General features: G+C 45.0%; 1 protein-coding gene across 3 annotated transcripts in view; it reads right to left on the bottom strand.

Annotated features, from left to right (window-relative positions):
• Wwox (WW domain containing oxidoreductase) overlaps window positions 1–27,534 on the bottom strand; it is an 895,605-nt gene that overhangs the window by 412,752 nt on the left and 455,319 nt on the right. Inside the window, exon 9 of one of the 3 annotated variants that reach the window (XM_063246722.1) lies at window positions 18,801–27,534. This exon is cut by the window's right edge and continues 27,507 nt beyond it. The exons of the other annotated variants lie outside the window; for them this stretch is intronic. The gene's annotated coding sequence lies outside the window, so the exon portion shown is untranslated. Of the gene's footprint in view, window positions 1–18,800 lie in introns of those variants that run through there. 3 annotated transcript variants of the gene reach the window in all.

The following is a 27,534-nucleotide window of genomic DNA, read 5'->3' as shown; positions in this document are numbered from 1 at the left end:
GAGAAGAGAGGAGGCAAAGTCATAATCCCCATCTGGCCCCTCCCTTCTGGGTCTGGTCCTTGATTATCCTCCTGCCTAAGGCTGAGGCACATCAAGCTGCAGCCTCCTTGTGTCCTCTCAGGAAAGTCTTCTCTGTCCCCAGGGACTGAAGGATTCCATCACCCAGAGACTTGCTGTTGAGCCAATCCCCTGGTGGAAAGGAGCAGAAATTTCTACATAGACTTGGGAGGGAAATGGAGTCTGAAAGCCCATCCCAGCAAGCCCGCAGTGGGTGTGGTGGGAGGTATGATGGGGCTGGGAGCCCCTCGGCTTTAGGAAACTGTCCCCAGCTGAGGACACACACCTGTTCTCTGTGTGCCCTCTGAAAATGTGTGCACAGAAAACCTGCTTCCTTTGTGATCTTCCTGTCCTCAGTTCATCTTCTTGTTCTTAGCTCTGGCTTTGGACCTGCCTATGAAACCATTTCACAAATGCTCCAGAGCAGTGGGCTGGTACTTCTTAGGGTGCCTACCCCACCTCTCTTACATGTGAGTAGGAGGAACTCAAGATGTGTCCTCAGAGGGTGGCAGGCAGTAGATTCCCCTAGGCCAATTTCCTGATTTAGGAGCAATGGGAGAAATGGGCTTGTGATCAAATTCTGGGATCACACATGGAAGATGCTGAAAGACGAAAAGATAATTAGAAAGCCAAGTGTATTGAAACACACCTGCAATCTCAGCACTCATGAAGCTGAGGCAGGAGGACTGCTGAGAGTTCAAGGGTACATAGTGAGTTCAAGGCCAGTCTGCACTATGTAGTAAGATCCTGTTTCAAAAATAAAAAAAGCTAGACAATCATCCCAAGCCCCTACCTGGCTCTCACTCCCTTCAGACCCTGCTGTAAGTGCTGCACACATTACACACTTCCCTCTCACAGACACCTGGGAGAGGGGTGCTACCATCATTGTTCCTTTAATTAACTTATCAATTGATTGCAGATGTGGGGATTGAATCTAGGGCCTTCACACTGAGCTACATCTTCGATCTCCCCCACCTGCTTTTAACGACATGGTTTCCCTAAATTGCTAAATTGCTCAGGCTGAGTTTAAACTTGCAGCCCTCTGCCGTAGCTTCCTAAGGTGTTAGGATTACAAGAATGTACCACCGCCCACACGCCTTTAGGGTTGAAGAGACTCTGCACAGAAAAGTTGAGTGACTTGCCCAAAGCCATAGAGCTACACCTGGCAAACCCTGAATTCAAACCCAGGCAGCAGGCTGCAGACAGTGGTCCTTCTAGGACACTATCCCTCTGCCTAAGGCATCCACCGAGGACCCTTAATAAATACCAAGTCCTTGCCCTCCGCCTTTTGGGATTCTTTTCAACAGTCATCTGCGTCGATTTTCAATAAACTTCAATCCTTTGGGTGTTGGGTTGTTTACTTGCTTTCATTAGGTGGCAATCGCTCAATAAATACTCATTAAGTGCTGGTTGTGTACAAGCAGCTCGCTAGCAATGGCTGCCTCTCCAGTTACTTCTTGAGACCATGGTCAGGGTGACCACAGGGCAGATGCGGCTGGGCCACTGCAGGCTCAGAAGTGCCACAGAGAGCCAGCACACGGGTCCGAAGCAGCAGCCCAGGGAGGAACTGCTGTGGAACAGAATGATGATATGGTGTCTTCCAGGTGCATGCTATCCTTCTTCTTTCCTTCTCCTCTTTTTTCTCCTTCTCCTTCTTCTTCCTCCTCTTCCTTCTTTCCGTTGTTGTTGCTGCAGTCCCTGGACTGTCTTGCATGTGGTAGGTGAGCACTCTGCCAGTGAGCCACGTTCTCGCCCCTTGATTCATTCTGATTCAGGGTCTCACTAAGTGTCCCAGCCTGGTCTCAAACTTGCCACCATCAGTGAGACAACAAAAAGTCCAGATATCAGTGGGAGACAAGTTCCCACTCAGCCGGAACCCTCCCAGGTTGTTAGGAAACAGTGCTGAGGAGGCCGGACTAAATTACACGTCAAAGTATCCGTGGCACTGTCTGCCACGTAACTGTTTCCTGGGTGCAGAGTCACTGCTGAAATGGAGGAAGACCTGCATATAGTAAGATGTGTCACTCGTGCAACTAGCCTGCAAGATAAGCACTCCTTGTCTTCTGAAAGACGAGGAGAAAAAGTGCCCAGTATTTGTTATTTGCCCAAGGCCACAGAGCTAGATACGGCACAGCCTAGGTCTAAACCCAGGAAGTCTGTATTTAAACTAAACATAAAATTCAACTTTTTACACTAAAATTAAACATAAAGATATTGTTCAAAGCGGAAAAATGCTGCTGATGTGTAATCGTGTTTTCCCATAGATATATATCATGAACTTCCCCAAACCTCAGGGCTTTGATCAAGCTCACAGATTGAACACATGCTAGACAAGGGCTCTATCACTGAACCACATTCCCAGGCCTGGGACTTGTAATGTTTGAGTCCGGCCTTCTGAAGCAGAGGTTGGCTGGTGTGGGTATCTGGGCCCTCTACTTGTTTTTGAAAATAAAGCTTTATTGAAACATAGCTGATGACCTACTCATTTGTGTACTGGATGAGTACTTTTATAAAAATGTAAAATTGAATAGCTGTGGCCATCTGAACTACAAAGCTGGAAATGTGTATTATCTGCCACTGGACAGAAAAAGTTTGTGAACCCGTATTCTAAAGACACGTAGCCTAAGAGTTTCTACTTTAAATGTATAAATGGTAATCACTTAAAACTGTGGCTGAAATACTACGGCATTTATAAAACTGTCAAGAGTAAGAAAGCTTAAGTTTAATCACATTTATAAGATATATATAAGTACATTCTTGGGAAGTTTGTTAATAAAAGTCCTTAGGCCAAAAAAAAAAAATCAAACTACTAAATTCATAACTGTAGCTTAATATTTTAATGGCCTTTACCTACATTCACAAATGAGATGAAGCATTCTTAAACTCCTCAAAAATGACTGCAAAAATTTGTCAGGTTTGTAAACAGAATAAGCACTGTAAGTTGGACTTAAAAGCTTAAAGTAGAGGTAGGATTTGAAAATTTGTAATGTGAATAAAATGAATTTTAATTTTTAAAGCCAGGCTAAACCTCTTGACATGCTCTTCTCCCCATTCACAAAGGCAGGAAAACATTTTATAAAAATCCCGTTAACAATCTCTATCTCTCATCTCCTTCCACTGCATGTTTAGGGGGTCGATAATACCCCTAAGTGAAAGGGCTGTAAACCAGTCTAACGTTTTACCATCAGCAGAGCCTAGAGACACACCCAAACCCCTTGACTTGACCCAGTTTAGACTGTGAACCCTTTTGATAAAGGGCCATGCTGGGCCAAGGAATCTCCTGCTACAGAAACCTCAGGGAAAGATACAGCTGTAGGAGGAAATCAAACTCGTGAACACACACACACACACACACACACACACACACACACACACACGCGCACACAGTGCCAAAAGAAGAGCTGCCTTATCACCTGCAGAGGATTTATACAGCATGCAGACCTTGCAAACACACCCTTTCTCTTGACTTAGTGAAGAGTAGCAGTTGGGTACTGAATGTGAGCTTTGAGAGGAGAGAGACCCAGAGAGGTTCCTGCCTACAAGCATGATTTTCCTCAAATCGCTAATCTTTCTTGCTAGGTTCTGCAACGCTAAGCTGAAGATGTAGGAGTGCCTACCGCCTGGGCTGCTGTCTGACACTGCCTAGCACACTGGGCCAGACATGGCAAGGATAGCACAGGTCTCAGTCCTTGCCACTGTGACCAGCAGCATTTCCAGAAAAGCCCTGTGAGGTGGGAACAACAGGCACGATCAGCTCTCTCTGTCTAGAAAGTTGCCTCTGGACCCCGCATTCCTGATTCCCACCCCTCGCTTCTCTCTGGTACGTCCCCTGCCTCTCCTGTGGCATCCCACATTTCACCTTGCATGGGAATTCAAGAGGGCTTCCTGGCTCAGACTGCAGGCTAAAGTCAAAGAGATTTCACCAGGGAAGCCAGGCAGACAGGTCAGAACCTGGATTTCTTAACAAATTCCCAGGTGATGATCTGGGGACCTCACTTAGAGAACCACTGGTCCAACTCAGTGCAGCCCCGTTAAGGACCACACCTGACCTCCCCTTGTGTACCTGATGTACGCTGGTGGGACCTAAAATATTAGACATCTGATCAGTGACTGGTGGCGCTGTGTTGTGTTGTGTTACAATGTGTTGTTTCGGTCAGGCTCTTGGCTCTTGGTTTGCTTGGGCACTGACCTGGTCCCTCATGACTTTGGCCTATGTATGCAGGGCCCTTCTGACTTGGAAAACATTGTGTGCTTTCCCACTGTGATCTTGGCTGCTTTCCACAAAGCCCGCCTTTCCAGCTCACCTCTGCCGCCTCTGATCCAGCCCCCTGAATCCTGCTGGCAGGCCGATGCCTCACAGGTGGGACCTGGATGCTACTATCTGATGAAGTCAGCTAAACACCCCATGACCTACCCTCTATCGTGAAAGGTGGGCGACTGTGTTCCAGTACAAGGCTATCCGCGCGCCCCTCATCAAAGCACAGAGATGCAGCAGACACAGAACGATGACTGAAACTCTGTCACTGGCTGTCTGATTTCCTGTTTTCTGCTTGTTAAACCAGGAAGGACACAGAGAATTAAAAGGGAATGGGAGAAGGGAGGAAGCTCTGTTTGCCAAGCCTAGAACAGGTGAATGCCTGTGTGTATAAATACTACCATAATATAATAGCACCGTGGAACTGATGCTAGCAGGACTTTCAAAGCTTAATGGCAGTTTGACAACAAATATTCATATTTCACTTGCAACTTACGAAGCCTTTGTGTCCGTAATCCCGTGAGCAGCAACACGGTAAATGAAAGTAGCAGGCAGTCTAGATTAATAATATCTTGCTTCATTTTGGGAGAGTGTTTGAAAGCAGGAGTTCGCTTTATCTACTCCTTGTCTTTATGGTCTTCATATTGGAACCGACTGGGGCTTCTAAGATTGTCCTGGACATATTCATAGATGTGTTATTAATTTATAGGAAGCCGGAGGACCCACCTCAAGGTTTAAGTAGGCCATTTAGAAACAGCAAGGAGTCGGGGTGCAGAGACAGGCAGAGCGCAGGCAGAAGTGTGGTGGGGTGATTCGAAGCTTAAATCAAGACCACGAAGAGTCCCTTCAGTAAGCTAGAATAGTTGATATTCTAATAAAGCATTCTTATGAGAAAAAGCAATCTGTTCACATATGAATTCTGCCATATGCTTCCTTCTTTTCATGGTCTAGAAGGCCGTGTCAGTAATTTCCAGCACTTGCGTGGCCACGCAGGATGCCTTTGCCGGTTAATGTGAATAAATGGGCTGGATTTACTGTTTTTCTAATGCTCAATATATACACCATGCAGGCTGCTACCAGGAGCAAAGTGGAATTTATGGCTTTGCACCGAATTTCAAATAGATTTGGGAGCAATGCAACGAAAAGCAAGACTGACGTGTTGTCTAACATTTCTGTGTGAAGGCTGCTTCTGGCTTGACAGAGTGAAGGGCACCGTGTGAGGAGGAGGAAGCACAGAAGAGTGGTCCCAGCGTGAGCACGGGACAGCGCGCTCAGGCCTTGGCTGCCAGCCCTGCCGCACGACCTTCTCCTTTTAAATTGCCTGTAAAGCTGGATGTTTTCATGTGGGGTCGCTCCCAGTCAGCTGGGAACAGGACAGCTGCAGATCACGGAGTCTGATGACTGCTTGCAACATGGAAGGATTTAACTTTGAGTGTCTTAAAAACCACACCTTTTGAGTGGAAAGAAAAGGTGCTCACAGGCTGAGGAATAATTTGAGGGGCGAAGAGAAGAATGAAATAAGCTCTTCCACATGAGAATTTAGCAGTGGAGGTGCTGTGCCATTTGGGGCTGGATAAGCCTCTGTTATGGGGCTGCTGTGTGCACGGTGGTTCATGTACCAGCATCACTGCGCTCCACCCACTGACACCAATGACAGTGTTCCAGCCCCTGCACTGTCCTTTTGGTAACAACCAAAAATGTCTGTCACAGTGCCAAAGGTCCCCCGGGAAGCACCAGGTCCCCACTGCCCTAGAACAGCACCTGGGATACTTCTCTAAACGGATTTGGGTCTGGGAACACTGAAAACCAAGATGACCATTAATATCACGGTGGAGGTGTCAGCCCAGTTAGAGATCACTTGGGGAGAAAGAATCTGAAAAATGGGGCTAAACCATGAGCAAGTGAAGCAGATGGGGAGGGGAGCGTAGTTTTGCAGTGACTCTTAGGAGAGGTAAAGGAAACAAACGGAAAATTAACAGGAATATAGAGGTAGATCCCTGAGGTACAAGGAGGGGTGCAGGGGGGCAGGGAGCATGCTCTTTGGATGGTTAACAGTGCTCAGCCACAAAATCTGAAAGGCAGTCAACATCTGAGTTGGAGTAAATAATTGCCTTTAACACACATACCATCTGCAACAAAGGACTGTGTGTTTACAGGTAACTTGTGGAACCTTCAGAGGAGGGCAGCCTAGAAGGGCGCTGACAAGCTTGAGATGTCAAATAAAAATGAGCAATACGACGTCCAAGTGCTGGCCTCTCACAGCCTCCTGTGGATACATCCCTTCTAATAAAGGCTTCTCCACGGGAGAAAGGCACTGAAAGACTCATCTTCTCTCTCTAAAACACCATGCAGAGGACACCCTGTACCCAAAATGTGTGTTGGTTTTACTATAAACAACCCATCTTGTCAGGAAAAAAAGGTTGACTCTTTAGAAAAATCTGCTTCGGTTTACTGTGATTTCTCAATAACTGTCCTGGGAACTTCAGGGAAAACAGGGGATGGGAAGAGTAGGAATATCCATACACCAGTTTAAGTAGCAGGAAGTTAAAGCGTTGAGTGCTGGGTGGGAGAGAAGTGGCATGCCTATAATTTCTGCCTTTTAGACTGCTGAAGGCTGAAGCAGGAGGATACTGCCTTAGAAGGCCATCAGGGCTAGTCAGTGAATTTAAGGGCAGTCATGGACTACATAGCCAGACAGTGTCAAAAATCAATCAATCGAAAAATAAGATAAAAAAGAAGCACAAAGTTAAAATGATCTTCCCAGCATTTCACAGAAGACATAAGTAACATATTCATGGGAACTCACAGGCAATTTGAGCTCTTTAACTTACAGCTTTCCAACTGCAAGCTTTATGCACACGCGCGGGGGGGGGGGGGGAGGTAAAATTCATGCATATGGCCCTTGAAGAAAGACAGGAACTGCTATAAACCTACAGGTGTTCCCGGAAGAGTTCCCTACATGTCTTGGAGCCCGAAGGCAGGCACTGTTAGTGAACAGATGTCAGCCAGGTGCAATCCCCTTTGCCTGAGCAGCTCTGTACTATGCTTTCTGGTAAACAAAGGAATTGATGTAAACAAATCTCCTTAAAGGCAATGTGTACTTCAGTGAGGACCGCAGCATTGGGACTAGCTAAGCTTTCTCAAGCACTTTAAGAAAATCTTTCACATACTCAAAACATTCTTGGCAGACAAAAATTGCTGCTTCTTCTCCATTTATTATTTTGAATGAGAATCATGGACCATGTGAAAGAGCGGAGGTCAGATAGTCCAAAGTTCAAGTTCACACCACACTCTTCCGGACACATGGGTCTCCTCATCTGTAGGCTGAGAGCTAAGCACAACTGGGTCTCCCAGGTGCTGCGAGGGTTCCAGGAGATGGTGCTCTGAAGGCGGCGCTGGGCCTTGGGAAGGGTTGTAGTCTTTCTGGTCTCTGTCATGTGATAAAGCCATTGTGTGAACACAGTTTGAGTGACTGCAATCCTTTTCAAAGGAAAGAATTCTGCAGGCAGAAAGGATCCAGAGCCAGGCTTTCCTTCCGCTACCAGGCACTCTAAAATCTGGAATCACAAACTAGAGTAGCACAGCCAGAATTCTGGGTCAGGGTGCACATTTATTCCCCAACTGCCCAAACGCTGAGGGAAATACAGTGCTTTTGTTTTTATAAAGTTCTGAAGCAATAAAGACTTGTATTCAAAGCACTCAGTTTCAAAATGCAGTCAGCAGTACTTTTAATGAAGTCAGAACCCGTTAGTGAGGACACAGCAGGTGTGCCTGCCCAGCGGGGATATCCAAAGGGCTGGAGGAATGGTGTTGGACATACAGGTCAGTGCTTGCTCATACGCACAACAGGTGATGCCCACAGAAGCCTGAACACAACGGCTTTGGCCACCTGTGATATGTAAAAGCCCCCAAGTACCAGTGTAGCAGTAAAAGAATGCATCCTTTCACCCTGCAGAGCTGATGGGCGCTCTTGCAATGCTGGACCTGTGGTACCTGTTTATACTGAATCAGGCAGCACCTGAATAATTCAGGGTCTTAAAGGCAGAAGTTTATTTATACACGCATCCAGGCTATCGCTAGAAAATGCCTAGATGGAAGGAAAAGATGAAGGACCAGGTCAGGAGTGTCCTTTTGAGCTGGGGGCAATGAGGATACTGATGTTAACGTCTGATTTCTACTCAGTGCTTCCTACCATCATTCCACACGCATTCCTGATGTGAGAACTGCACACATTCTGTATCTGGCCCCAGAGCATACGGGATGCTGGCCCTAAAAGACTTGCCAAGTAGTGGACAGTGTTATAAGACAAAAAATGATTCTCATTTGTTAAAATGGTGAGGAATATGTCAACCAGGATTACTGCAATAGGGAAGAGACACAGAGCTCAACTCTGAATGCAGTGAACACAGCTAGGGCAGTAGAGGCAAGCAGCAGAACTGGGGGCCAAGGTCGGTGGGTGGAATATCACTAGGAAGAGACACCCAGGATACGGGTGTTCCGGCTTTGCCCATTTCACAAGATGCTTGCTGAAGGCAGGCCAGAGCAGTCAGATGTCCAGGATGGGTTTCTTTCCAAACTGACTTAGGAAGGCTCTCACTAAGGCTGGACTCCAAAGACCCCGAAAGGACCAAGGGCAAGGGTAAGGGCAAGGTCCAGCTGAGGACAGGGCTCCAAAAAGCCTAACTGGTATGGCCTAGGAGAGTCTGGTGGGGGAGGAGCGAGGAGGGAGGGTGAAGTTTCTCAGGATGCTTTGGGATGCAGCAAAGGTGTGTCAAGGAGACACAAGGGCTTTGGAGTATTTGGGCAGCACAAGCAGGAATTAGCAGAGGAAATGCTAGGCAAGCATGGCACAGCACACACCAAGCACAGTTCGGTAAACATGAAGTAGTCAGATGTAACTAACAGGACTTCTCTGCAGGGTCACTGCTGATGTTCAGGACGGGTGATGCTGGCTGGGGTGGAGGGGCATGCTGGCCTCCACCCACACAGATGCCAGTGGCACCCCCATTTCCTTGCCACTTCTCTACGTCCTGACAACCAGTACGTCTCCAGATACTGTCACACATCCTCTGAGGGCACAGTCACGTCTGGTTCAGAAATAGCGTGAGCCAGGAAAGGGACACGGGATAGGAACAGGACAAACAGGACAGTGGACTCCCTGAGGAGGGCATGCCTGAGTGCTTCAAAGCTTGTGTAATGACGATGGAGTCCTTCCTTCTCGGCATGTGGCAATTTTAGATGCCAGAGAGGCAGAAGTGATAGAACAGAGTAGGGGTGCATGGGGACCCAGAAAAGTCAGATTTGTTAAGAATCTGCCTTTTAAAAAAGAAAGAAAGAAGCAACTGATACAATGACTCATTCTGAATGATCTTTGTGAATTAAGAGTTTTGGAAAAATCTTCCTGTTTCTGATTAACAGGCAAGGTTACAGATGAGGCAACAAAACATAAAAGTGTGCTTTCCAGGGCTTAATTAGCCAAGAGTTTGAAAACATTTGTATATGTTATCACTTTTATCTGTGGCGCCTCACATTTCTTTCCAGTTTACATTGAAAATGCATCTGTGGAGGAAAACTTCCAAAGGTTAAAAACAACAACAACAACAACAACAAAAACAGTTCTAGTTGCTATGCTTAAGTGGTGGCATTGTGACATTCTACAGAGATTTTAAAATTCTTTCTTAATTTAAATAACCCCTACATCCGGGGTGATGAGCAGCAATGACCTGCTAGGTGGCAGATTCACCTGCACCACCCAGATTTGAGCCCACTTACATTTTCTTTTTCACTTGCAGCACAATTAGCAAAGGAAAGGGAGTAGGCTGTGTAACATGCCTCTCTAGCTAATTTTTAATCTGTTCTAATGCATGGATTTAAAAATGCCTACTTGAGAGCTTCAGGGACTACTAAATAATAAACCCTGAAGGTTCCAAAATCCGGTTAATAGTCAGACCTGAAGAATATGAAATATAGTGTTAATTTAGAATAACATAATGCCTAAAAATGAAGCAAGTTAAGTCTAATTGAGCTGTGGGCTGCTTGCTTTGTATTGTGGAATAGAGGCCGCACGGTCTGACTTGTCGGGCTTAGCTAACCATTACTCTTAGCAAATACATTTATTGGGGTCTTTCTCTCTTCATTACCTAACCTCATAAAGTATGTATCTATATATTCTGATAAAATATAAACGGCAAGGCAGAGTCACAATCAGGATGCCCTGAGAAGCAACATCATAAAGGGGTATCTGTCTCCGAATGATTGCTCACTTAACTGTGATAAATATGTATCAGAAAGCAATACGAAAAAAATCTTAAACAACTATAGCCCATGGTGAAAATAATGAGGCCTTTTACACTTTCAATTCTTCCCCTTTTGATAGTACAAGCCTTTCACTTAAAAATGATTTGAGGATATTTGAGAATTTAAATTGTAAATTGCAATTGTGCTACAGAAACATCGAGAACATCCGAGTTCCTATGTCCACTACAGGTAACTTGGATTTGCTGTTACACTGCAGTGGGGACAAGAGAAGGGTACGCACAGGAGGGAAAAAGAAACAGCGATGATTCTGGTATTTAGTCAGTGCATAACCTTTTATGTCATCACTGCTCTCATTGGAAAAATGTGTTTTAAATGATAAAATAAAGACGAGAATAAACTCCTTAATGATCCCTGCTCTCTCGTCTGCCATGATGTGTCAACTGGGGAAAATAAGGAAAAGTGAGATGCATATCCTGATCTTCTGCTTAACTTGCAAGGCTCAGGCTCTGGCTGCTCAGATGCAGGATCTGTGTGTTAGCACATGGTGCCAGGCACAGTCAAGAGAAGGAAGGAAGGAAGGAAGGAAGGAAGGAAGGAAGGAAGGAAGGAAGGAAAGAAAGAGAGAGAGAGAGAGAGAGAGAGAGAAAGAAAGAAAGAAAGAAAGAAAGAAAGAAAGAAAGAGAAAGGAAAGAAAGAAAAGAAGAAAAGAAAGGAAGAAAGAAAGAAAGAAAGAAAGAAAGAAAGAGAAAGAAGGAAAGAAAGAAAAGAAGGAAAGAAGAAAGAACTTTGCCTTCTGGGTAAGTTTCAGGACAGAAGCTTGTTTCCAGGCCAAACAAGGGGGTTTCTACAAGCAGACTTCTGTCTCTGTTAGACAGACAGCTAGAAGGCATGTGGGGTAGATATATATATAAATGCCTCCTAAAAACAGTCTGATTCCTAAAAGCATGACACAGAACAGCGGTCCTGGACTTGGCACAGACACACATGGCTGTTTCTCCTCCCTGGTATCTCTGGTCCAAGCAATCTGGGGTAGGGACAGGGAATACACATTTCTAACAAATTCCCAGGTGATGCTTCTGATGTTGCTGGTGGATGAGCCACACTTTGGCAACGAGATACTTATAGCGAAGGAAGGATCTAGAGGATAACACTTCCAGGGCTCACTTGGCACTGATGAAATGAATGTCCTTCCCTAGCCTATAGATCCCAAAATGATGACTTCTTTCTTCCTTCTGGCTCATTCACTATTGCTTCCTTTCATCTCCCCCTTTCTGTGTTCCCTTTGCTTTATGGACATCTCTATGCCAATTCTTCTTTTCCTTCTCCTGTTCCCCATACTGCACTCCATGCCCCCGCTTCTCTCCCCTTTGTCTCATCCTCCTCTCCCTCCTCTCCACTGTCCCCCCTCAGCTTCCGTGCAGCAGTCATCAGCCTCGCACTGAGCTTTCCACAGTGACCGAGGCCACTGAAAGGCCCCAGTGGAAGAAAGACACTGGCCAGGGTCTCATTCCTTGGTGAGCAGAATGAGGGCAATTGTCACAGTAATTCAAAGGAGGAGGATATGAATTCTGTGCGGTACATTCAATAGCAGAAGCTTCTGCTTTTGCATTTAGCACCACATAAGCAAAACACATATTGCTATGTGAAATATTATACACAGAACAGTTGCTGTGTGCATACACTGCTGGCAGACTGAGTGGATTTTCAGCATTAATTCTCATTTTGGGGGCTCTTCCTGCATTTTAGAATAAGTAGTCCCTTGGTCCAGTTGCATTCTGCACTTACCTCTTACACTGGGCCAAGATTTATAACAGAGGTGACTATTATCAGAACATTTCTAGGTGAACAACTGCCTTTAACAGACTTAGTTCTTTATAGGCATATTGTGTTGGACTCTGAATATTAGATGTGTACAAAAAATCACACAGTGAGAGTCATATTAGGTCACAGAATAGCTTCCCAAGGGGAGGCAGGGGCATCCTGGGGCCTCATCACATGAGTCATTTGAGCTGAGGCCGGACCAAATACCTGACTACACCTGACTGCATTAGGGATCAATCCTACCCTGGCCAAGCACAGACAAGATGACCTCATAGATCTTTCCCATCCCTCTCAGATCATAAAATCAGAATGGAAACTGACTAGACATCACATTGCAAGGGGAAGGGGAGACACTACCAAGCTAAATGGCAGTGTCTCAAGGGGTAGACCATGTTACAGTGAGTACTGAAGAGAAAAACTCTACGTACTGTGGCCAAGGGACACCCCAGAAAAAAATCAAAATGGGAACATTCCCAAGTAAGTTCCCTCGTGCACTTTCACAGACACTCGTGTAAGATAATACGTGTCCCCAGGTTTCTGATACATATTGTGAGCATTTCCAGGATCCAACTACAAGAGGAGTGAATTACCAGTTAATTTCCTGACTCGCTGTTGAAGATATAACTGATGTATAATTGGAAACAAAGAAAAGCTCAGTTGGGTGACAGTCATGGAAGCTCTGTAATTCAATATAATGCACCCCCCTTGTAGTTACAGTTGGAACCAGTTACCTGGAGAAAGGTAACTGGTCCCCCAGCCCCTAGACATCAACGACTCAGGATGGGCCCTTCTTGGCTATTAGGACCCTGAGAGCCAAGTGACTTCTTCGCTACACGGTATTACCATCATGAAGAGCAGCTTGCTCCAGCGGGTATGCGTGCTTCCCAGTGAGATCCTGTAGTAATTCAAGACAACTGCACATGGATGGACAGGAAAGGAATTCTGGGCTTGACCTGACTCAGCATTGTACAGCTTTCACTCTAATTCAGTTGGCCCTAATCACAAAACCCAAACTAATTATCCCTGCCCACCCATATCATGTCTAAGGAAAATGCTCATGGTCTAAGGCAACCTACGCAGGTGGTCCTCGTACTGCTCCCTGCTCCAATCATACACCTCAATAGATGTGGCTCTGATGATCTCAGGGCCATCAGTTCAAAACTTTGATTTGCAAGTTGCCAGAGGAAAAAATGACCCCCATTAATATGCATCTTGCATGCAAGAATTGCTACGCCTGTTGTTGCAAGGAAGGTTGATGGATGCAAAGACACTGTGAGACTGGAAGGAACTACACTATTGTGAGCAAAAAGGAGCATGTTCAAGTCAAAATGATGAGGGCAGAGAATGGATGAATCCAGCAGAGGCAAAAGAAGCCAGGCAGAAAAAGAGGATACAGCAACTGTACACAGAGGGACGCAGGTGACAGTACCAGAATCTGCCTCATTTCCAAGGTGAGCTAGCTGCATCTCTCATCATAAGCCATTTTTTTTTTTTTTTTTATTAATAAGAGATGACCCAGGTAGGACTTTGTTTCAACTTTTGGCGGTACACCCACTTTCACTGATCCACATGAATCTGGGTTGAAAGAGCTTTACTAGTTTAAACCCAAAATGGTTATTTCATGATTTTAAAAAAGTGGTTCCATGGGTCATGCTCAGTTTTCACATATAAGCGACTCTGGCAGATCCCAATTTGTAAATGTAAGAAGAATAATTAGTAAAAGAAAGATAAAAATAACCACAAATGCCATCTGTTGAGTATCTTCAATGTCACTGGCTATGAATGTTACATATAAAATCATTTCCTCAATCATCACAGTAATTTGGGCATGGAAACAACTCTGACCATGAAGAAAGTGAGGTTTACAAAAAGAGGCTCCTTTAGGCGTGGTCTGAGAGGACAGAGAGCCTCAGCAGAAATGCATAATCCTGGGCCCCAGGCCTGGAGAGTTAAGGACCCTAGGGATGTGGCCCAAGAGCTCAGCAGCCACTCCACAGAGTTCTCAAACCAAGAATTTAAGAAAATAAACCCTGACTTGGAGAGTAACTTTCTGAGGCCACTAAGCAATAAGCAGCAGAGTCAACACGAAAGCATTTGTGCTGAGTGTTGGAAACTGTCCTGTTCACTTTGGGCAATTAATGAGGAGCCAGGAGTGGGCTAATCAGGTTAACACCTGTAATTCAGGATTCCCCTGAGATCAGATCAGGAGCCCTCAAGCCTGTGTCTGTCCCCAGGGACCCTAACAGCCAGAGATCTATTTTACCACACTGGGCTTCTTTATTTCTTTCCTTTTTCTTTGTCTATGGAGGGATTACCCGCTGACATGGACTCCACTTTTTGGAAGTCATGATGAACAGGGTCCTGCTTCAGGTACACAGATTTCTCCTCTCATTTCTTTATAGATGAATGCAAATAAAATTAAGGACTAGCTCAGCATACAGTGTGATGGACACTGGGCTCAGGGCTTTATTCTCGTCCAGTCCAGTCTAGAACTTTCTACTGTAACACAGTGACCCCCATAATGACACCCACAGTGTGTCTATGATGTCCAATGTGGTAGTTGCTACGCACAGCGGGCTTAACTCTGTGAATAAGGGCCTCTATTTTATTTAAATCTCAGTTGAAATGCTGGCACAGGTGCACTGGCCAGTTTGTGTACTGGACAGCCTGCATGTCTTTCCTTACATAAAATGCACTCTAAATCCATGATTTACTGTGCCCATATGACATATGCATAAACTGAGGTTAGCAGAACTGAGCAAATGAAGTTACACATCCAGGTTGCCAGGTCTGTTGCAACTCCATGGTTTACAGAGCCCCAGGGTGCTCGGCTGCCTTTGTATGGGCGATCCTGGGAAGCTGGTGCTCAGAGTGCTACCAAAGCAAAGACAATGCCAATGCTGTCCTAAAAGTGCTGCATCTGAGCATCTATTCCTCCAAGCAGCAAGCATGCTGGTGTCCACCTGATGGCCATCAGGGAGGATGTTTGGGCGTTACTCTGTTATTACACGTGCATTTTCCAGTTACAATAAGGCTCTTACGTCATAAATGATGTATATGGAGACAGAGCTTTCCCCTGCAGGGAACAGGAAGAGCAATGTTATGATTTATATCTAGATGTTCCCCAATGCCCAACAAAATCATGGGCAGGACCTTTGGAAGGTGCCTGTCTTGTGTGGGTATTATGGGTGACTTGCTTAGGAGGTGAGGTCTACTCAGTGGGCATGACCCAGAAACATCATCTCCTGGCCCAGTTGCTCAGTGACTCTGATTCCAGTCTGCCCTGCCCTGTTGAGCAGCTCTCCTCCACCATGCCTCTCTGCCATACTGTCCTGTCGTGGGCAGCAGGTTAACCTCTTTTCCTTTAAATTATCAATGTTGGACGTTGTGGCTCAGCAGAGAGGAAAATGACTGAGACAAGGAGCTTCTGACTGTTTCATAATGAAGAAGACAAAGAAGAGGAAGAGCGGGAAAGAGAAGAAGATGTGCTAATATAACTGTCATCCTTTGCTGTGTGATCTTTGAAGGCCTGACCCATGTCTCTACCCTCTACTTTGTCACCACCGTGATGAGAAATAGACCCTAGAGTCTAAGATGCCTGTAAACCACCTCCATCTCTCACACAGCAGGTCGGTCTCACCCAATCCATGCCCAGGGCTGAAGCCCTGGAGCCTCCACACTCACTGCACCAGCCTTGTTTCACCAAATGGAACCTGAGCATCTCGAATGACAGGTGGCAGTGGGACAGCAGCAAGACAGGCTCTGCAGTCACCAGCATTTCTGGTCCCTCCTCCGGGGATGGAGCAGTGCATGCAGAAGAAAAGGGCCTGCACCAAGTTGAAATGACTTTGCACACAGGCTTCTTCTGCAAAATATGTGCAGTGTTTCCTGGGGAGGTGGATGGACCTTGCTGAGCCTCAGTTATTCCCAGGGTGAAAAAGGGAAGAACATACCTCTTTATGGGGTTCCCCCATGGGGTCAATGAGCAGATGAGTGTGGAGCCTAGAGGGCGTATCTGAACAAAGAGAATTTTTCTATCACACCTCCCTTCTAGCCTGTGGTCCAAACTCCAACCCACTTCCATTCCTACTTCAGAACCAATCGCATTTAGCAAGACTTCCCTATTCTCCACGTCAAGTTTCCACGTGTTTTTATATTTCACAATCCACACCTATGTTCAAACTGGTTCACTGATCCATGCTAAATTTTGGGGTGTGGAGTGCACGTGAATCAGCTTCCTGAGTGCTACAGCTCTGCCTTGTGCATCTTTCCTCCCATGCTGCAGCCCACATATAGCCTAACAGTGATGGTTTTGTTGATTCCTATAAGACTGAGATTGAGATTTATCTGTAAGCTGATAAATCCACCCATCCATCCATACATCCATCCATGCATCCACCGAGTCTATATTTATTAAGCACATACTTTGTCTCCTAAGGGCCAGGCATGGATATGGATGAAATACAGCACACAACAGGGACCAAAACAGGCCAGAACCCGAGCCTTCATGGCATCTGCTTTCCCGTAGGGAAGAGGGGGTGAAACAGTTATCAAATGGACATTGGTGGTGCTTGGTGATTGGTGGACTGGTGATGCTATGAGGAAATATAAAGCAAGAGAGAGACAACGTAGGAAGAAATTCACTCTGTTATACAGTGGCCAGGGCAAGTGTCTCTGAAAAGCAGACATTTGGGCAAAAATGTACCAAATGGCTCAGACCAATTTGAATCGCTGTGAATGACAGGTGGCAGTGGGACAGCAGCAACCCCAGAGGGCATGCCCCTTCCGGAGCAGGTGCCACTCCTACAAGGGACAAGGTTTGGGATTATATAATCTCTTCCCTTTCCCACAGAAGCAGGAAGTCTGACTTTCTCTCTGAAATTCCCCAAGTCAAAAGATGTTGATTACAATCAAAAGTTTTCAAAGCCACGAGTGGTCCAAAATATTTTCTAAAAAACTGTTTCCACATCATAAATAGCCTAACAAGTGAGTTTTCAACTTCTGACAGTAAATAACCAGTACACCATAGAACCCAAGCTATTTCCAAAGATTCTGTTCAATAGCCTGGGACTCTTCCCCAAGACACACAGGAAATCTGTGTCACATTGGGAAATAATCCGATTACTTGGGACCTCTCCTTTGACTGCCCAGGGGACAGTGGCTTTGGGGTCCATGAGAGGGGTTAAAAAAACTGTCCACTGTATCTTGAATATAAAACCAGCTCATAGTTCATGAAGAAAAACATGCTTCAAAAAAGGAAAGAAAAAGTAACTCCCTACTAATAAGAACTGCTTTTGTTGCTTTTTTTTTGCTAGAGCATTGCCAATAAAAATGCATTTGGCAAAATCACCCAGAGGAAACACTACCTTTATTCAAACCTGTTTTTCTTCTCCTTTCACTTGATATTTCTAAATTAACTTATCAATAATGTATTAAAGTAATACTCAAAAATGGAACAATACTGCACCTTTAAGAAAATATTATTTTTCCCGAGGTCCTATCAAGGTAAATTTCATCAGTATTCAAAGAATGAGCAAAGCACTTCAACAATTTATTTCAATAAAAGAAGACTTAGCTGAAAGGAGTATAAATGATGAGAACTTGCTTTAAACTGATTTATTCCCTGCAGCAATAAAAGGAATGTTTCTTCACTCAGCTGTTTAATATGCAAATATGCAGAACATCCAGCCCCTGACAGCACATCATTAATAAAACCTTGCACAGAGCAGAGCGCCTGATTTTTCATCCTGATGAAAATACACGATGATGATTTTAGATTGTAGACTTTCAGACTTGGAACAATGTGCTTTCTGGTTATGAAGCCCTCCCATCCCCGTCAAGAGAGGAAGGCAGGTTCTCAGATCAGCAACATGCTTTCTGCAGCAGGAAGTCCCAGGGCAAAGAAAACAGACACAGGGCGAGCTGACAACAGTCCGCGCTACCAGGGCCCCAGGGAGGAGATGGAACAGGGAACCAGGCCCGGCGCAGAAGGGCCAAGGTCTGAGGCATTCTTCTCTTGGGGACAGTGGCATGTCACTTTCTGCATTTTGATTTGGACTAGGAGTATGGAGGATACTTTCTGCTGGATGCTAGCTTTACATCCACACAAAAATCCAAGATAGGGAAAATACAGAGCTAAAGAACTTGAGTCCCTTAGAAACCTTCTGTCCACATGCTGTCTGAATTACTCTCAAACTCATAAAACAAGAAAAATATAGGAAAAGCTGGAAAAATTCTTAGTGCCTTTTCTTTCCACTAACATCTTGGATTTAATTTAACAGTATAAAGATTTTTAAAGCATCAAAATTTCTTTTGCTTCTTTACAACTTTTATATTTTCCAATTTTTCCATAATGGATATGCCATATGTCTAGTCAGAAAATCATGTTTTTAAAAAATGTAGCTTACTATTCTTTTTTCTTTTCTTTTCTTTTTTTTTTTTTTTCTCTCTTTTTCTTTTCAAGGGGCTAGTACCCAGGGATAGCTAAGATTCTAAATACTAGGAAGGGAGAGATCCAGTTTTCCAGAGTCTTGGAACCTTCCAACAAAACTCCATACTGGCTCACAAAATAAGTTTATGTGACATGGTAAAATGAATTACTAGTTATAAGTACTTAGAGAATTGCCTGGGACATGCCAAGGTCCATAAAAGAATTTATTAAATTAGTAGCCAGTCAACCAGGTTAAAACTGAAAGGACTTTAGCATGCAAAGATGAGTTTTCTACAAACATTACTGAAGCAGATAGATACAGAAACCCTGATTTTTTAAATTAGTTAATTGTATGCTTACCATGTTGTATGACTGTTATCTAAAGCTTGGAAAACTTTTGCATTAAAATCCCAGGTCTTTGGAAATCTCATTTTCCTATCTGCTAAATATGCATAATCATAATCCTTCTTATGCTGATGAATGTTTTAAGGATTCGTGTCACAATCTCATCATCTGTGCAAACATTCTGTCCAATACGTGTCCTAGAGCTCAAGTCGGCCATTTTCTGAGTGCTTACTATCCACTAAACACTGCATGTATTAACACACACTTCACTAACAACCCCTCAGCATAGCACTGCTAAAGGCATTTCATGAGGGGACACTCAGGTAGAAGATGTGAGAGAGGCCCACGCACTGCATGCCCTTGGAGTTGAGTCTGCCTGGCAGTGGACCCCACACTGTGTACCAGCTGCACCCGATCTGTTACTTCTTCCAGGAGGGAAACAGATCTGACAGAGCGATGGCTCAAATACACAAGGGAAGGGCAGATTTCCCCCATCTCTAGTCACAATTCATGTTCAAAGACTTTTTTCCTTGATTCTTATTTTTTTAAATAAAGTATCTGAAAGGCAGTTTGGGTTATGAGGTGGCCAGCAGGAAGAGAAAGGCAGATGGCAGAGTACACAGCCTACAGCTACACAAAAAGGTGTTAAGTTTTCTGTGGCTATGCTGCTATTTCAAACTCTTGTGACTTGTGAGTCTCTTACTAACTTTAGATAGACGAGAAAAGAAATCAGTGAACTTACTCTGTAATAGTGTGAGGGCAGAGACTGTGTCTCCTCTGCTCCTCCGGCTACATCTCTTCCTCTCTCTGTCACCTGTGCTCTCTTTATCCAACCAAAAGAACAACTCTGTGTGCCACAGGGAAGATGGTCACAGGATTTTATTTCCAAATATTTCAATTATAAATCGATTGTTTACCAGAATTCAATGAAGTTTGCAAAATTACGCTTTGAATTAGTTCCCACCGCGAATCTGAAGTCTTGCGGGCAAGATTTCAAGTGGTCTCTTGCAGGTTTCAGTAAACTTCTCCAAGCTAGTGCTTTCCATGTTTCTGATTTTATGTGCTCAGTAATACGCCCTCATAACTCAAATGGGATGAACCAATTAAACATTTCCCTATAGTCCCGGAAAGAGCTGCTCTTGGCATGTTTTTTGCATGGCACAAACCTCTGCGGGAGGATACGATAGAAATCTTGCACTATTTAAATATAGAATTGGGACATCAAAGAAAGGGTTGTATTGAAATAACATGGATAATTAAGGAAGTGGAGAACAGTAATAACTGATTTACATAAAATGCTAATGAGTCTCTTGACTTGTTTGGCAATTTGCACTTTAGGCTTGGTTACCGTGGCTCCAAATTTATGATCTAATTTTTATTTTAATATTTTCCTTTAGCAAGTTGTAACCAACCCTAATGGGTGCCTGCCAACCTCTAACTTCTTGGCCATTCAACCACCCAGAAGCATCTCTTTCATTCTGGGGTACGGGACTTGGGGGCTGGGGATGCAACTAGTCCTCGGGTCTCCAGGCTGTCCTGTTTTAGATGTGGTTCCTTCATATTGCAGCAATGGTGTGATTGCTGGTGATCAATAATGTTTAAAGCGTCCACAAGTGGCTAAGGTAACTGAATTGGAAATCAGATTTGAAACATTCCGGACGCCTGGTACACCCACCCTTGCTACCAGGAGGCAGAGCCCAGGACAGGGCACCCTCTTGCTCTAGGTTCCTGCTTATTCTTCACTCTAGAGAAGAAATCACAGGCTCTGAAAATTCCGGTTTCATTGTAGTCTTCTCCTGATCTCACATCACAGGGCCACAGCCTCCCATGAATGAAAATGAGCGCGCTGGCCGTCCCTCCAGGACATGCCTGCTCACTGACCTTCAGCATACCCTACTTCCCTCCGAGCCCTCTAAGCATGATCCATTGCTTTCTCAGACCATTCCCCCTTCACCCCATTGATGAGTTTCAAAGCTACTTAAATTTCCAAGTCCTGATGTGCTGCGGCGGTGGCCCGGGCTCTGCCTCCGCTCTCTTATGGATTGTGCAAGGTCACCGCCGGGGAGAGGAAGGAGGCAGGCAGAGCATTTATCAGGATGTATTGCTTTACTTTTTCTATCCATCACCAAGGCGATGATTCTATTTTAGTGAAAATCCATTGAACTCCGATCAAGTCAGATGGCTGTTATCATTGGAAACTCAAGAGCTGTCAGGCCATAATCAGTACAAATGTTGGCCCTCGAAATGGGGGGCTCCAGACCAGGGATGGTCTTCTGGGGACCTCTGTGGTCACTTTGTCTTTTAAAACTCCATCCAGTCGTTTTTATTTAAGTATCTTTTTGGCTGTTCTCCTTGTAAAGGATAAAATCTGGTTACTCTAGTTGCAATGAACTGATAATGTGCGGTTTGGGCACAGTTTGGAAACACAGTGGTCATAATCACCTGCCTGCCACCTGGCACACCTATGCACCCCTGGATGCCCACAGAAGGCTGAACAAAAGGAGTGTGCATTTGTACACACATACATGCACTCTCACACTCCAGTCTTGGTCAAAATGACCAAACCCTTCCTGCTGCTTCATGGTCTCTTCAGTATGCACATTTTCTGATCATCACACTTGGCTACAGAGCACAGTGTCAGCAGGAACAGTGGCCTCCCACACTGGATTTTCATCAGAAATGCCCCTAACTTGCATTCACATGTATCTGGGAGGGTTTCCTGCTCTCAGCTGTGACTTTGAACACAGAAGAAAAAGAAAGAGGAAGAGAGGAAGAGGGGAAGAGAGAAAGGAAGGAAGGAAGGAAGGAAGGAAGGAAGGAAGAGAGAGAGAGAGAGAGAGAGATGCAGATCCCACAAAGCTGCATGAGAATTTCTTTGTCGTGTTGTCTTCTGGAAAAGGAGTTAATTAAATCTGACAAAATCATTTAAATATCTGCATTTTAAAATATCTGAATAAAGCCATATCAAGATATCTGCTACTATCCTGATTTTCTCAACTCTTGGGAAAAAGGGAGTGGTAAAAAATGACAGAGTAGATTTTAATCAGGGTCTCACTGCTTAGCGTCATATTTAACTCTTAAGCACCAAAGAGTGAATGATGTTATCCACAGATGGTCTAAAATTATATTTGTTCCTTATCCCAGTATAGGCCATACCCTGACACAGTGGGCTTTGAGTGAATAAATGCACTCCCCAAAACTAAGCACATGTCTGTCCATCTCCCCACTTGCTAAAATTAAACCAATTTGCTAGGGTAGACTGCATTTTGCAATCCATACCTTTACTCCTCTATATTAGCAAGGGTAATTGGATATTGACGGTGCATTCTTAAATATATTTACATTTTAAATGATAGCAATGATAATCAGGGTAGTTATTTATTGGTCACTTACTGGGAACCAGGCGTCTTGCCAACTGCTTTACATATGGTGTCTCCATTTAGTGGACAGAGGGAATCTCCACTTTATAGACAAGGAAACCAGGGCTCTGGAGCACCAGCAGAGAACCAGGTCAGCATCCAACTTCAGAGTGGTGGCCATCTGGAAGCAATGCTAAGGACCACCTGATGGAGTTGTATTAAGTAAGCTAAGCCACTCCAGAATCTGTATTCATTTCTGACATCAGAAAAAGGCTGACATCACAGCAGAAATGTCTCGGCTATGACCTCACAGTTCAGGAAGCCATCTGCCTGAGACACAAATGTCCACAGGTTTGAACCCTTCTGGAAGCTCTGAGGGAGAAACTTCCCCGGGTTCTTCTTCAGCTGATGCTGATGACTAGCAGTCCTTGCTGTCCCCAGCACTGGACGCACAATTCCAATCTCTAGTCCAATCTTCACACTATATTCTGTGTTTTTCTGCCTCTTCTAAGGACACTGCAGTTGAGGTTAAATCCTACCCTAACCTGGTATGATAGCATCTGAAAGATCTTGTGTTCAAGTAAGGTCACATCCAGCTCTCCGTGGAGAGATGAAATGGGGAGGCATTGTTTGGGATGGTTAATCTTGATGGACAACTTGGTTGGTTTGAGAGGCAACTAGGGGATGAGGAAAGCAGGCTTCTGGATGTGTTTGGGTGGCTCAAAGGGACTGTATTTCCCTGGTCCATACATTCTGGATCTTCATCTACTTTCTGTTGCTTGGCTGCCATGAGGGAGAAGTCTTCTTCTGCCGTGCCCTTCCATCACGATCTTCCGCCATGGGAGCTAGTCCACTCCACACATGTACATTTTTTCTCCAATAGATTTTTACTGTTAGAATGGATCCTCTGGGAAGAGCTGTCCTGTGTCCCTTCTTCCTGCTCACCAATCGTCTAGGGCTGTTGTTTTGCTTGTTTTTGTTCGATTGAGGGATGAATTGTTTCTCCTCCCATGCCCAGAGGCAAGAAGAAGGCCTGGGCGGTGACTTATAATGAGGATTTCTTTTTCCTGGCTGCCCTGGAAGGTGTGTTTGTTTCAGGACTAAACCCTCTGAAACCATGAGCCAACACAAGCCTTTTCTTCTTTAAATGGCTTGTCTCAGATATTTGACACTGCAACAAAAATCTGACTAAAACCAAAAATCTGACTATCAGCCAGTACAGCATCCTTCTGGGTTCCTCTCGTTGGGCTGTAAGATCTGCAGCATGTGTAACCAACTGTTACAGGGTTACCCACAATGAGAGGCAGGTGGATTTCCAGTCACAAGCCTGATGGTCCCTAAGTGGCTCAGGCACCAGGTCTGAGAGATCCCATCGAAGCCAGGCACCAGGCAAGCCCACAGCATCATGAGGCTCATGATGGCATCACTGTGTACTTCCTTGATAAACTAGAGTCACTGCAGAGCTAGTCAAGATGTTCCCTCTCTGAACCATGGGACAGTCAGTGGAGACAGATGCACAGGAAAACATGCAAGGGTGTAACCCAAGACTGGCTGGTAACTCACCACAAGCCACCTGATTTTGCCAAGTCCCAGGTGGCCTGGCTGTGTTCCAGCTGGACCTGCTGGTGGGAGAGAAGAGGAGACAAGGTGTGAGGGGAGAGCTAAACCTGGCCCACGGATGTCAAGAAACCCTGAAAATAGAAACAGCTTCCAAGGCAGCCAGAAAGAAGTCTGCCACTGCCTAGTCCTTCTGTCCTGCCTCTGGGGATGGGAAGAGAAAGAATCCCATCAAAACAAAATACACAGCTGGTGCAGAACATGAAGGGACACAAGACTACCATTTCCGGAGGATTCATTCTAATAATGAAAATCCATCTATGAAACAGTGGTACATGCACAAAAGGGAAACAGAGAAAATATTTTGCTTTTTCCTTAAACAAAACCTTGTTGGCTTCAGCATTTTTTTTTTTTTTTTTTTACTTGAGGCTGGGTAATTCTTGTGGTTGGGGATGTTGTGTGAACTGAAGAATGTTTAGCAGCACTTCTGTTCACTGCCCACCAGAATTCAGGAGCATTACTGCTTCTGCTCAGTTGTGACAGTAAAAAGTGCCCAGACACTGTGAAATCTCCTAAGAGGGCATCTCTGCACCTTTGTCATGTTGTCTTCTGGAAAAGGAGTTAATTAAATCTGACAAAATCATTTAAATATCTGCATTTTTAAATATCTGAATAAAGCCATATCAAGATATCTGCTAGTCTAGTTGATATCCACTAGCCTAGTTGAAGAAGTGGTAAAATTAAAACTACCTTTCTGGAACTCCCTTGTAGCTTTAATCGTGGACGTAAAACCATCCTCCCAATTGTTAGATGTTGTCATGTATCACACAGACAAAGGTATGAGGGAGGGCATATCTAGCTTTTTGTGGGCTTTTCCTTCTGTCATGGGCCACGATCTCTGTCTTTCTATTTCCAATACCAAGAGACTCATTCTCCACCTTCCTGGAAGCATAGTCGGGAGGTCCCATCAGTGCAGGAGGTGTGGCTTAGCCACCCAGTCAGGATTTCAGTGGCAGGTGCTCCCTGGTGGATCATTTCTGTATTATTCAGGGAGCTATTCTTGGAGACTAACCACAGAACTACTCCTTCAGCACCTCCAACAATTCTGAAACCAAGCTGCCTTTTTAAGGTCGCTCCCTGTTTAAAACAGAGAAGGCCCCATGTCTTACTTAGAGCTTTGGTGGAGAAAACACTGGAGCGCTGCTCACCTGGCCATCCTGCCTCCTCAGGGAAAGTCAGATGCACTGTACAGGCCATGTCAGGGCTGCAGCACACACTATGCCACTGCTCAGGAGGACCCTGCTTTGTGTCCTTCCCCATCGCTCAACCTCTGGGGCAAATCTGCAAGCACTCCTCCTATGCTTGGCCTCCTGCCTGGTAACGCTTCCTCTCTGTACCTCTCTGCCCTCCTCCCACCCGCATTCACTCCGCTATACCTGGGAAAGGTAAGATGCCTTTTCCTCACTGCTGACTATTCTCAATGTCTCGGCCTTCCTAAACTAAAGGCTTCTGATTCATTCTTAAGTCCTGAGTGCCAGCTCAAAGTAAGAAGACAAGAACACAATAGTAAGTCACAAATGACACATGATCAATAGTGGACAAAGAAACAGATAGAAGCTTCTATCATCCTTTCTGGCTGCCTAATGGCATTGTACCTTGTGGCTCCTGTCCTGAAAGTACTACTCAAAGCAGGCCCAAAGGAACTCATGAATAACAGAAGGAGAGATGTGTGTGGGGTGTAAGAACTGAGTCGTGATTTGATGGCTACCTGTATTTAAAATAGGCTTTGGCAGGGTGCAATAGGATGGGGTCCACAGGCACACCCCAGAGACCATGAAGCAGCACTCAGAGGAAGAGGATGGGGACCACTGATTACAGCCCCGTAGTTCAGGTGACCTGTAGAACAAGCAAATTCAATCTGATATGAGGGCAGGAGACAGAGAAACAAAAGAGAGTTTCCAAACAAGTTCATTAGAACAACAGAGGGTAGGGATGGTTATTCAGATTAGTATCCTTTTATGAAAATCATCTCAGGTTAAATTTTCCACCAAAAATGTACCTAGAAAATATACACTGATCTTGAGGTAATTCATTACATAGTGATGCCAACCTGTCCAGGTCTAAAAATGGTGTTGAAAGAGACAGCTCTGCTTCTATGAAAGGAGGTTTGCCACAGGATTGGGGGCGAGGGGATCTCCGTGGCATAGTGCTTGCCTAGTATGCTAGAGGGAAAAAGAAAGAAAAGAAGAAAGAAAGTCTGCTACTAGGAGCAGAAACCTCAACTTTAAATGCCAAGGAGTTGCACATGAGTTCTTGCAGAAGCTGTCAGCAAATGTATGTGCCTCGCTGCTGGTAAATGGAACGAGAACACTTTACATGCAGGGGGTTTTAGAAGATGAAATAAACCGTTTCTTTGAATAAGCGATTGTGTTTATATTAAGCATTGAAGTGGGTTTTTAATTACGAGAACAAACCCTTTGACCCTATTTTGCACGAGATTACAGAGCAGAGGCGAGGTGTGCTGGGGGAAACATGTCACCAGCAGTGAAATCTGGGACATGCTCTGTCGGCCACCAGACGAGCAGGGCTGAAGAAATCCACTGCCATCTATACTGAGGAGGATTCACCAGATGTTCACTGAGCACAGTGCTATGCATAAAACTCAGTCTTTCCTACCCACAACACTACACAATGAGATCACAAGGACTACTGTGTCCACTTTACAGGTAGAGAAACTGGGGTCAGAGCGGACAGCCAGCTCACCCATGGTTACAAAACTATTACGTTGTAGCAGTGGGGATTACAGACAAGAAAGGTCTGGCTCTGGAACCCACACACTTCTCCACCTGGGCTCCATCACAGACAGTCCCGGATAGCCCCTCTGCAAGGTCTTCATCCTGGGGACCAAAGGAAGATGGTTCTAGGCTGCCCCTGTCAGGACCCCGGTTAGGGTAGTGTAAGACTGCCAGCTGCCTCAGTGCCCCCTCCTTCGTTCTCCTGTGGATACCCTGGATTTTGTGTTAAAGGCTGAGCCTGCCATCCCACTCATATCGTACGGCGGCAGGATCAAAATACAATGTGTACATTTAAATTAAATTTTAAAGTATATCACAGTGAAAGACACCGTGGCACCAGTCCCCTTCCAGATACTCAGACACACTCATCCCACCTTCTTGCCTCTTTCTGAAGCAGCTCTGAAGCCCCTCTTCCGTGTCTTCAGGAGGTGTGATAAACACGTGGTCGGGGCTGCGGCTGACAGTCACCAAGCCGAATGCAGGCTCCTAGAACATGACAGAGTGTCTCCCTCCCCCTCCTCACTGCATTCTGGCCTCCCCATGGTCAAAAGGACCATGAAAAGCAGATGCTTGAATCCATTCAGGACCTTCTGGCAGCTATAACCACACAACTGAGGACAATCACAGAAAATGACTGCTAGAGCTGCTTCAGAAAGT

The sequence above is a fragment of the Cavia porcellus genome, unplaced genomic scaffold (genome assembly GCF_034190915.1).
Source record: "Cavia porcellus strain 051 isolate PalLab524CR breed Dunkin Hartley unplaced genomic scaffold, mCavPor4.1 scaffold_4, whole genome shotgun sequence".
Lineage (NCBI taxonomy): Eukaryota > Metazoa > Chordata > Mammalia > Rodentia > Caviidae > Cavia > Cavia porcellus.
This window is presented reverse-complemented; position numbering and strand designations above follow the sequence as displayed.